The sequence below is a fragment of the Strix aluco genome, chromosome 20 (assembly GCF_031877795.1).
Source record: "Strix aluco isolate bStrAlu1 chromosome 20, bStrAlu1.hap1, whole genome shotgun sequence".
Classification (NCBI taxonomy): Eukaryota; Metazoa; Chordata; class Aves; order Strigiformes; family Strigidae; genus Strix; species Strix aluco.
This window is the reverse complement of record NC_133950.1, coordinates 11523603-11536563: the sequence shown is the minus strand read 5'-3', so window position 1 is coordinate 11536563 and position 12961 is coordinate 11523603. Positions and strand designations below refer to the sequence as shown.

General features: G+C 38.6%; 1 protein-coding gene across 2 annotated transcripts in view; it reads left to right on the top strand.

Moving 5' to 3' along the window:
• AK8 (adenylate kinase 8) overlaps window positions 1-12961 on the top strand; it is a 72057-nt gene that overhangs the window by 43990 nt on the left and 15106 nt on the right. The window lies entirely within an intron of this gene.

Below are 12961 nucleotides of genomic sequence, written 5' to 3'. Positions count from 1 at the left end.
ATTAAAGTTTGGATTATATCAGAAGGTGTATTTTATTTGCAGCAGGAGGGGGGATCTACATCTTCTTTCTTTAGCATTGGCATAATATCATGGAAATATATTAGTATTGTGAGGAGCTCATTATGAGACTTTTGGGTTTTGTGAAATAATTAAAAACAACATGAGAATTACATTTTATTTGAGCTATAATGAAGTGTTCAGAAATGTAATATAAGAGAAGTGAGCATCAAAAGAGAACTGTTATGACTGCCAGGCGAATAAAATGGAGTTATTCTACAGCTGGTCCAAAGGTGGTGAGGATTTGAAATGCTGGTGTACTCATCAAAGCTGAGAGGCTTCTCCATTCCCCTCCAGGGATTCCTGGTTCAGTCCATACCACCGGCTGACACAGTGGCCATTCCAAGAACATATATGTTGTAAATTTGTAGTCTTTATGCTTCCAGGAAGCTTATTCTTATCTAAAAACTGGTAGTGGGAAAGGTGTATTACCCACCTAAGTGTTTTAAGTTGGCAAAGTTATCCTTCCTGTGTGTTCTGTGTGGCTGCCCTCAATCCCCTCCCCACTGCTGTAGAGGGTGTAGTGAAAAGATGTAAAAGGGTAGGATTAAGTAGGAGAAAAGAGGAGAGTGAACAGAAAGAGAGCTAGCAGTCATGCCATCAGGGTTTAAAAATGAAAGTATGTGAAAATAGCAGTAGCTGGATTAAAAGTAAGGCAAAATACATCTTAAACAGCAACCCATTTCATGAAAAAAGGAAGAAAGAATCTTGAAATTTATGCTAAATTCAGCTAAATAACATTTCCCATGACTTATTCTTCATGTGCATATAGAAGGTAGATCCTGAGTCCCTAAACATGTATCTGAGTACCTGAGATGAGTGTGAATACTCAAGTGTATGCTCCTTTACAGGATTGAGACCTCATCAAGTGAGGAAGAACAACTCATTATAAAATTGTACGTGTGGAAATTTGGCGCCGATACATTTGCTCAGCTTCCATTTTCTTTAAAGATCTCTGCACATTCATATCTGAGTTAAGAATTTGGCCCCTACTATTTTATACAGGGGTTGAAGTAAGGGACAGAAATAGACATCATGCTACCTGATTGATTTTGGAGCTGATATTTTCCATGAAACTGAAGTAGTAGGTATATAAGGGAGAGAGGGTGATTATAAACAAAAGGACATATTGCAGCTAGGATAGCAGGGCAGTAATTCAGTTTCAGTTGTGATGCTAGTTATAAAACACTATCTGCAGAGGTGGTGTTTCTGACATCAGGAGAAAAACCTGATAGAATTATGGCCTTGAAATCAATCTGGGAATAGAATGCAGAAATCTATAAATCAGACACAGAACAATCTACAAAGTCTCATTTTTAGGAGGGCTCTGTTGATGAAATTAGATTAAAATAAATTTACATATATATCAAGTTTATTATTAAAATCTAGTCACATCAGTAAACAAAATTATTTGTGAAAGAGTATGTTACTCTGTGTTTTGAACTCAAAGTAGACCTCTTTGGCTGATCAGAACACAGAGTTATTGTCTGCTTGTCAAGTCACAAATCTATTCCTTAGAGCTAATAAATGGTTAGTGTTCAAATACTATGTTTTATCTGACTCCCACCTCATAAAGCTAGTACACATAATACTAAATTATACAGCATTGAGCAGGATCAGTCTCCTGACTCCTCCATCTTACAGAAAGAAAAACAAACCTAGTAATTGATGGTAGAAAAGAAGGAAAATAAAGTTATTTGAAAACAAACAAAATGGGCTATAAAGTTTGTTAAAATGTAATAATAAAAAAAACTCATACAGCATCAGCCACTGCATCCAAAGAACTGCCCTGGAACAAAAAAGAAAATAATTCATTTTCCACTGAAAAAAGTAAGGTACAGGGTTTTCTTTAAATTAGAATTTGCAGTAGAGCGAAGGCTTGCTTACAGACTGGTACAGGAAGACCTGCCTGTATCAGACAAAACCTGTCTACCAAAGCACTGCTCTTTCCGTACTCGGAGAAGACATGTATTGCTTTCTGTGTTCCTCCCTATGAAGCAGTTTCTGCTTAAGTGGACAGGATCCTAATCGTATTGAACTGTGGCAGCCTTTAGGGCAAATAAGAAGCTGAATCTATTAGTGGTCTCTCAGCTATCTAGTAAAAGAACACCATTAACCACTTAGTGCCTACGGTAAGTGGGAATCCAAATACAATTACAGGTTGGTGTCTGAAGCTCAGAACTACTGACGCAAAGGACTGAATTCAGTTCCTCATCCAAATGAGTGTAAATAGGTATTTTAGCTTTTTTTATTGTTAATGCTTGAACAACAATAAGAAATATATAGTATAGCCATGGATAGTTCTAATATACCGAAAACTGTATTTAGTATCTACTGAAATATTTCTTATCCTCTTCTGCTCTAACTCAAACTTACAGTTAAAATAAAATTCAGCAGCAACAGTGTCATCTGTTACATATCTCTTGTCATTAGCTTCAGCTGGTTCATGACCAGCTGTCTGCTGGTTCCAGGCCAGCTTAAGGCAATCAGCAGTTTAAGGATTCCCTGAGCCAGAGGGTCATCTGGACAACTGTCTAATAGCCCATTTTCCTTGACTTTATAGTCTCTTTTTCAACACTGTACTTTTCACCTCCACCAAATCGTGTGGAAAGGAGTTTCACTTTTTCACTGGGTGTCATATGACAATACTTCACAGTGTTTTTTCCAGGTTCCTTTCTCCTGTTGAGAAATAGTTATACACATTCCCTGTTCATGTCTTCTAACGCTCCTGATTTTATAAGTCTCTTGTATATGCCTGTTCAGTCACCTCTTTCCCAGGCAAAGAGCATCAGTCTGTTTACCCTTTCATTTCCTAGAAGTCATTTCACTCTTCTGATCATCCTGTCTCCTGTTCTTTACCTTCCCTAGTTACTTTAGCTGTTTCTTTGCTGAGATGGGACAACCAGAACTGCATTCAGTTTTGAGGGTGGCACTGTGTACTGGATGTATATGTATTGCCATAAACATTTTTTTATTTTGATCTTAACTCCATTCCTGATATTCTCTTAGATGTTATTGGGATAGATTTTGGAAGAATGTCTTGTGTGTGTAGACTATGGTAAATATACAGTGGCTCTTTCACTGAAAATACACTGCAAAATCACAAAGTGTCACAGATCTCAATTGAGTGTGTACAAACTCAGCAAGGAGCCTAAAGACCCTGTAACTCAAGGTCTCTGTAGTTAAAACTGTAGCCAGGATTGTGTTCGCGTTCTCCTCAAGCCGATAAAGCAAGCCCTTCCATCTGTGCCAATGGGCTCTGCTGCTAAGTGTGTCCTGGGGTTCCCAGTTCCTCTGTTCCATCATTTCCTTCAGTTTTTTCCATCTGATGTGAATCCAGGGCCAATTGTTACACATCTCAGTATTGATTAATTATATTACAGTAGTATCTACAAACGATACAAGTGCACAGAGCTAGGCAGGGAAGGGATGAACTTGAGGACTGACCTAATAGTGCATGTATAATATGTTTCAAATATCCATTTTTCCAATATTAAAGTTTTTTCTTTCCCAGTAGAGAAAATAAACAGCACTAGCTTCTCCAGTGCAAGTTTTGCAGCAGTGGTCTTCAAAATGATATGGCTGTATCCCTGATTATGTCATCTTTTTACATAATATATTTAAAGCTTCTTTTTCATCACACTACTAATACTAATACAGGTTTGTATTCAAACAGTTTAGGGTAATGAAGTTCCTAATTTCTAAGGTAGAATCTGTGAATATATTGAAAAGGGAAAAATTGGAATGGAAAATTTTATTTTTTTTTTTTTTTTTTTACTATTTGGTCTTTACATGGGGCTTTCATATTTCTGCAGCTGATCCCAGTGTGGATTAGGGACAATAAACAGCCTATTAATGGAGGCCTGAACTGGGAAATGGAGTTTGAATCAGCAGCAAAATTCAATGGCTGCCGAAGGTTAATAACTCCATTACTATCAGCTCTATTTTTCAGCCATTTGAAGAGCTAGGTGTTAGCCTTATCTTACTCCTCATTAATTGAGCTAATAGAACCCCAGTGACCCTACCATGCTGCTATTATCTGAGAGTTTACCAGACATGGACTAGAATACTTATCACTGAATATGTATTCCTCAGATTCATTTTTACATCAGAAATATTTTTGTTAAAGATTGGCTGTCTTCAGGTTTCTTTTTGTCTTTTCATTTCCTTGCTGCCTTCTGTAACAGCTACATATTTGGAAATTAAATGTAAATGACTTAATTAAAATCCTATCAAGGAACAAGCTAAGTCCCAAAATAGTTGCATCAAGGAAACATAATAGTGATTGAATTATTCTGACATGGAAAAATCTTACAGGGCATTTTTAAAATTTTGGCCTAATTTAAATGATGGATATTGTATATTTATAATAAATGTGGTTTTAATTGATGGCATACAAAAATCTGATGAGTAACAAAGAAGAAATGTTATATCTCCTTATTTTCTGCTCATTTTCAGGGCAAAAAACAAAAACAGAAAAATGATGTGGTAATCAAGGTACTAAATCGTTACAATAAAATTTGTCTGCACCAGGGAGAGAGAAGCAGTAGGAAAATCCGACATATGTAGGATTTGGCTTAATTTATAAATAGAGTAGTAAAAATAATAAGCAATTCTCTCTTTCAATCATTCTAATTTTTTGTCTCTTCTGATTAGAAAGCAGCTTGCTCTTACCAGAGCCATTATATGGTTGCTGGTTTACTAACTGTTGTCTTCACTAATGCTAATTGGTTTCCTTTTTATATTATCACTTTGCATATTAGTGCTCCCATCTCAGCTGGTCTCTTCCTCCCCCTCACATGTTCAAACAGACTGACTGGTTTGGTAAAAACTAAGGGGCAAGCGGGAGCTAAAGGGGCAGGATCTTCTAGAGGTCAGTGGTACGCTTATGAAATAGAAACGTATTTTGGAAAGTGTGTTTTAGGTGATGAAATCTTATTTGTCTTCCCCACCCCAGTGGAGGTACTCACCCTCTTAGCTATGCTGACTCTACATCAAGTACATGCATAGCCACGCTCTGAGGGAGCAGAACACCTTGGCCAAGTGAGAAAAATGATAAGGTTTTTTCCCCGACCAAAATCCATTACAGATTGTGCTTATTGGGCAAAATTAACAAATCTTCCTCTCACCTGGACTGTTGAATGACTCGTCTGCTTCACTGAGTGAGTGGGAGCAGTTTAATCCACAGTTGCTACCCCTGTAGCCTTTTCCAAGCTACAATAATTCAGGCATTGTGTTACCTCTTGATGCAAGTGTTTTGAGATTTGCCCTGTTCATTGACAAGATTTTAATGAAGTCCTTTACCTTTGTTTCCTGATCTGCCTCTATTGCAAGAGGCATCTCTGAACACCCCATAGGCAAAATATATGAGGGAAGCTCCCGTTATCTTATGTGTAACAGCCGTGCATGTACAGCCATGCAGGTATATGTTGCTCTGGCATGAAGGCTCTCTTAAGCAGTCACACCCACAGGCTACTTAATAGTGACAGCTAATTCTCTACATGTCGTGCAAAAATCTGCACACAGCGAGTCTTTTGTCCTACACAAAACTGATGGAAGCAGCTCGTTACGCAGATTTCTGAGGTTTAGCTGTAGATGGGGAGTCCATATTCTCCATTCTCCCTCTCTTCCTTAGTAGATTGTGCTCTCTCTTCCTTCATAACATAACACCAATCTGAACAGAAGCTCTTGCTATTAAATAATCCAAAGGATAGAAAATTGGATGATGACAATAAAAAGATGATGTCACTTCTGCTGCATGTTCTGTCTGACCTATATTGGTACCATAAGAGCCTTTCTATCCTGGGGAAAGGCGTTAATATGCATCTTGAGCCAACAATAGCAAAACATCAAATGCACTTTTAAAATCCTTCTATGGGCTTTCTGTAGGATGCTGTATTTGCTGTCACAAGCTTATTCTGCTCCAACAAGAATAGGAGGTATATTTGGCTTCAGTTGTGGGAGGCAGGTATTATTTTTAGAAGTTACCTCATACAAGCTCCTTTTGATGGCTGGAGTGTTTGGTGAAACCCTGAATACAGCAATTAAGGAGATCTCTGATCTCAGCAAGCTTCCTCAGTCTCCAGGAAGAGAAAGAAGAAAACCTTCTATTTCTAAGTTAGTATTTTTATTTTTATTTGCTAAGGACCCAAAACCTCATGCACAATCCTTTCAGTCTTTTTGCTACTGAAATGAGGGATATTTTTCTGCAGTAGCTGTCTCTCACAAATGAGGAGACATTAGGAAACCTGAAGACTTTCTATCCTGATTGCCCTTACGTTGAAACCATTTTTCTCACAAGATGCCACTAGTATCAAGGTTGCCTTTCTGAACTCAATACCTAACTGGAGAGATAGAGAGAGAGAGAGAGAGAAAACTCTGGAAAGGCAGTAGAGTCCGGGCTACTTTTCGTATCTTTGGCAATGGTAGCAAGTTTTAGATGAGTCAAACCAAACCAGCAGCATCTCTGCTTTCTCCACATGGGAACAGATACAGTCAAACTGTGAAAGCTCTGGGTGTAATATTAATGCTTTCAGTGCTTCTTCACAGAGTGCCATAAGTATCCATGCTTTCAAGCAGAGGTCCTGGCTCCTCCTTTAGCTGCCAAAATTAGACACCTGTGTAGCAGCAGCAATTTGAACAAGGTGACTTTGAGTAGGTGGCCTTGGGTTGTATTTGAATCTTGAAGAGTCAAAGAACTTCGAATGATGTCAAATTCAACATTACAGGAAGCTTTCTGTTTGAATACTTGACTCTGCAGTTTGGAAGGAGCTGGCTAAATCAGGCAACATTTCAGAAAGAGTCAAGATCCAAGAAGGCCTGATTTGGTCAGCTACACGAGTCCTGTGACTGACATGCTCTCAGTCACTTCAGGACAAAGGACTGGCTTGCGTCCCCACAGACAAAAACTATTTACTGTGGGGTATAATTATTTGAGATTGTCTCTAGTTCCTAGAAGAAACTGAAGATTTTTACTGAACCTAGTAGGCAAGTTCTCACATGTTTGCATTGAAACCTTTCCCGTATTACTGAGGAAGCTGAGATGAGAGGTGTCCTGTGGTCAGCATTGGGAGCTTGCACATTTCCATCTTGTCAGGGCAAAATATGTCCTGAGAGAAAACCTGAGAGCTGTCTAAGAGAAGAACCAGACTTTTAAAATCCTAATTCACAATGACAACTTCATGGTACTAATCTCTGCAAATCAACAAAGGTTGTTTAAGGCATTCACCTAAGACACAACTTCTGTTTAAGGAATGAAATGAAACAGTTATGGAAATCAAAGTGTTATCATTTAAGTAGTAGTCAAGTCATCTAAGCTGTGCTTTTCCCCTCAGCGCTGTCTTTGCATAGGTTTTTATTCACGCATTTTGGTCACCAAAGAACATCCCTGAGAGCTCACTGAACTCACAGACCTGGGTTCCTTCGGGTCTCCCAGTTTGCTCTCCATTCATCTTGCTCTCCATGACTGACTCTCTGCGTTGGGATCCAGCAGTATTCAAGGTGCTGTTTGAGTGCTGCAGCACTGAACCTGAGGGGCCATCCTGCAGCTCTTCTCTGAGGCTGTTTGGTATAGAGTCACTTTTAACTAAAAATTTTGCTAACATGTAAAAGATGTAGCTGCACACAGTCATGCACCATCAGTTCATTTCATGGAATGTAACACTGATTGATCTCAGCAGGGTAAAATATGATGTGCTTTGTCAATTCTGAATATTTCTTCATGGACTAAAGCAGTCATTTTCAAAACTTTACCTTAATTTCCTCAGTAGTTCATACACAAATAAGAACCATATACATTCAAGTCTGATTTTGTAGGATTTAGGAGCTTTTTGGAAGGAATATACTGGTTTCAAGATCTGACTGGAACCAGAATACCTTTTGAAAAATAACTGAGGGAGAAAAACTTTAAATATAATGGTTGGCAGCATTTTAATTTGCATTGGGTAAGAGAACACATATAGATAAAACCGATGAGAGTTTTGCTTGTGTGAGAACTGTGGATGGAGACTTGGTGTCTGCGAAAGCACGATAGGAAAAGAGGGCTGTCCAGTGTTGTCAAGTGTCTCACATCGTGTTGATCTCTTACCATTTACTTCAGCAGCGTGGTAGCAAAAGTTGGCTGAATATTATTCTGAGTAAAGGTAGAAAGGTTGCCCTTACTGTACAGGTTAAAACTGAGTTTATGAAAGTCTGTTACTGCATTTGCTGTCTGATATTGAGAGCACAGGGGCAGTACTTTCAGAGGAACTACATTACAAATGTACATTACCTTGAACTCCATGATTACTAGAATTCAGGAATTCTGGAGTAAAAACTTAGGACAAGATTGTGCCAGCTGTGCTCTGATTTAGTAGTCGCTTTGGATCTGAGACTAATCCCAGAGTAAGCCATTACTGAGAGCTAGCGTGGCTGGCAAAATTGGCCCATCCTGAAAACCACAGGCAGAACAGGCATTACACTTCTTTTGCTTAGATTCTCCAAGCTGAAGATCTGGGAAGACAAGTGCATCAGTCTGTAGCAAATATAATACAGCTTGGGTGATTAAAACTGTCAAGTAATATTGCATATTGAACGGAGACTAGTTTGTCATTACCATGAGGATTAGAAAGTGTAATCTTCATTAAAACATCAGTGGATTTACTGCTGTTTGTCTTGGAACAAGGTATTTGCTCAGAATTTTCTAGTAAGTAAATTTAGCAAGTGCAGGGCTATTTAAGAGAGTGGAGCTGAATACTGTCATAGTTTATTCTGCAGGAAAGATGTAGGAATGATCCCTTATATCTGACAGATGCCCTGGATCTAATTCTGTTGGCCTGGATCACCTGCAGTCCCATAAATGTATTAATCACCATCACTTAAATTGGCTTCCTTTGGCTCAGGTGTAAGTGGTGACGCAGTGTTTTTGTGCTGTGTAAGGATCATCTTTTCTGTCCCTAAATACGTTATGTTTACAAAATTCTGTATTACAGAACTCTGTCCTTTGTAAGGCTTGAAATACATTTTGAGTAAGGCTTTTAGCTGTCCCACAGAGGCTTTTCAAAGTTATCCTTTTCTAACGTGCTGTATTTCTGAGCTCAGTAAGACTACTATCATGGTTTGTGCGTGATAAAAATTATTTTTTAAAAAAATTGTAGTCTAATATTGTCCTGATATGAATGTTGATTAACATCTCACTGATATGCACTGAGTGAGCGATCCAGAGGACAGTCTGTTCTTTTGATGTAACTGACCAAAGATCAAGGTACAGCAGGTTAAAAAATAATTTTTTAATTTAACCTTCTACTAAATGCTGCTACTTTTGTGAACATAATTTAAGCTGATTTTCAGGCCAAGTATATAGGAAAAGTTCCTCCTCACATACTTGCAATGAAACAAAAGGATTCGTATTGGCCATGAATGTGCCCTAAAGTTAAAGAAAACAGAAACAAAATAAAGAAATCATGTGGTTTCTCAACCCCTTGAGTCCTGTGGGGTCTTCAGATTGACATATATTTTTCTTAGCAGTGTTTGCAGTAAAACACTGAACTGTCGAAGCTTAAGTGGTGGGTATGGTGGACTTGCCATATTTTTGTAAAGTTTACTTTCTCCTTTTAAAAGTATGGTTTCCTCACAGAATTCTGACTCCATTCGCACATTTCTAACCTCTATGCATGAGACTGCATAGAATTAACTGGTAGAGGAGCAAGCCCTTAGCTTCCATTCCATCATTCAAAATATAATCTCAGCTTGAAAACCTGCTGACATTTTTTTAAAAAAAAATGTTACGGCTAGTCCATTATACTGAATCCAGGTTTTTATTAAGTTTCTGTTAATAAATAGCTTAAATGCATTTTGCTCAGTGATTATTAAAGAATTCCTTGTATTCCAGTCCTGTAATTCTTACAGTAAGTAGCTGTTACTTGGAAAAAATCAATAAAACACAGCAAAAACAGTGGTGGCAGGAGAGAAGCTTGGGCATAATGACAAGGGAGAACTAGGAACAGATTAATTTCTTGAAGTCTCTTCTATGTCCTTCTTTGGCTGTGTATTTGCATTGCAAACCTAGGAAGTTTGGTCAGTACAGCTTCCAAATTGTTCTGTCTGCAAAAACTTGGGAGTAGCTTCCTCTGATTTATTAAGCATCATGTTTTACTGCTATGTGTAGGAGAGCTCCATATTCAGGATGAATATCTGGTTTTAGTTTCTGCCTTGTAGAGAATTTCTCCAGTGGTTGCTAAGTTTCTTATCATGCTGTCTTCCTTCCCCCCACCCCTACCTGACCCTGCTATAGATCTCAACTGTTGTTTTACCTTGTTGATGTTTTGTCTATATTTGCTTTAACCAGATGCCCCTCTTTGCATGCAGCACTGGGACTCATCCCCTCTCTCCTATCAACAATAATTAGCCTTGTAAGACTAATGGAAGAAATCGTGTCTAATTACCCTGTTGAAGGCCCAATTATGTTATTAACATTTGTGGGCTATAAGCTAATGATGAGGAGAGCCTCTCATTTGCATAGCATTAAGTTAATTGAGCTGGAAGCTATGGGGTGGATAGCAGTGATGATAGCAGGATTCTGTTACAGAATGGATAATGATGACCGGAGCAGGACGATTCACCTGACAGGTTTATTAATTAACGGCTATCTGATTACCTAAAAGAAATGGCAAGTGGCAGTCCTTCTGAAAGAAGCTGCAGTATTTTTTTAATGAAAGATGCTATATCACTGCTGATATTCTGGGGTGATTTATGGTAATGGCAGTGTAAGCTCTTTACCAAAGCCTACACAAAAACCTGTTCTGGGATCCTCCCTGCCCTTGCAAAAATGTGCTGCAAAGGTCTGGTATTTCTGAATATGCCAAATTCTTGCATGGTACATGAAGTAGGGCTGTGCCAGTGAATCTGTGTGGTTGTATGAACAGTGTATTTTGAAAATCCTTAATTGTTATGTAGTCTGGGAGTTTTGCCCTTGAAAGAACTGGAGGATTTGATTTTGTAAAAGGTTGGTTTTCGTTATGGTGTTAGGCAGGATTCTATGTTGTTTTAGGGAGAAAATAACTATAAACATTCAGCTTTTCACATTTTCCCGGTATGTACAAACTGCAAGTGAAGGTGAGTGCCCTTACCTTCAATTTATTTCTAGGTACAAACAGTTATGCAAAGTTGTTAGGCCTTTTAAGGAACAGGCATCTTTTTTATTTAAAGCAGTTCTAAGAATAAAAATCCATCTTTTTCTTTTTGATTAGATGTCAGGTTCTGTCTGGTTAATTCCAAACACATTGTAATTCACAATAGATTTAGACAGAATCTTGTTTGAACTATAGTATTTTGTAGATGAAAAAAATCCCTCTGTTTAAAAGTTGCCTGTGCAATCAATCCAAGGCTGAGTGACTCGCTGCGCAGTTACTCATTGTTAGAAACCCACACCTCAGTTCTGAATGTATCTGAATGTCAAATACAGCTTCCAGTCAGCAGACCTTTATAGGTTTTTTCAGCTACCTTGAAGAGCCCATTATTAAATCATGTGAACTCCAGACCTTACCTACTGACTAAGATACCCAGTTCGTTCTGGAATAACCTTTGATCAGACTTGTCCCAGGAAAAAAAGAAAACACTACAAATCTTAACCTTTCGGAGGATGACTTTTTATCCATTTAGGTGACCTGATGATTAGTGTTTCAATAGTAACAGATCTGTGAAGAGTAGAGACCTATAGATGAAATACAATCACCATTATTTTGCTGCTGCAGAACTTAGATGCACAAAGTCTCCCTGCATGCTGGGACCGGCATTTGTTGGGTACAGAGGAGCTCAGAACATTGCCTCGATCTGGTGCGGTAAAGAGACTAGAATTTTAGTTTACTAGATGTAGATTCATTCACAAATCACCACAGGCACTTTTGGTCAAAAGGAGAATTAAAATGAAAAATCAAAGGTGAAGGAAGTAATCTGGGAGAACAGCTCCTGGAGCCAGCTAACAGTCTGCTCTCTTACGGGTTGTGACTCGGAGCTGCCTGGAAGAATAGAGAGTCCAGTTGGTTACCGCTGATCGAGGGCAACTTACTCTGTGTAGCTGTGGACACCTGTGTGGTGTGGAGCAAGTGAGGGAGAACTGTTCGTGTAACGTTTACAAGGAGCATCTTCCATCTCCTTCCAGCACGTGATGGTACAGAGCCTAATGTCTGTCATTGTGTAGAAATTACCTAAAAAGGTTGTTCAGGAAACCTAGCACAATAAATAAATGCCTTTGCTGGAATTTAAACCCTACATCCTCCTGGCCCTCATTAGCTTTCTGTAATCACTAACCCACACAGTCAGGGTTGGATAGAAATATCTTTACTGTATAAATTAGTTTTTCTGTAGGGTGTTCTGTAGTTCACTAGAGTGCCTTGCTGTATAAAATAGACAAACACAGCATCGAGCCAAGGTCTGATAGATCAGGAATTATGTATTTAATTCAGAGTTCTGTATAGAGTGCTCATAAAAGCTTGATCATGATAGAGGGGCCAATAAACATTTGGGAACATAAATATTTCTGTAGGAAACGGCTTTGTGGAACATTTAGTTGTTGAGTAATAAGAAGAACAGAGAAAATCAGAAGAATAGAAATCTCTAGGTACTAATCTGATGGGTTATATATGTTGCAATGTTAATAATGTTGAGAGAAAATTTTTATGGGACCAGTAGCAACAAATATGTTGAGTCCTGTACTTTTTACTAATGTCTTCATCTTCTTGTGCTTGCCCCACTTGCTATCTCTGCTGCTCCAAAATTCAGCTTTCAACCTAGAAAAGCAGTGAATGAGACCTAGGGGTGCTGAGCTACTCCTCTGTTCGGGCACAAGGGTGTAAGTCCCCTGAATTAGCATGAGCTGAGTGTTCCGAGCAGGCAGGGCAAAGCCTTGGAGTCTCAGACCATGATCAGA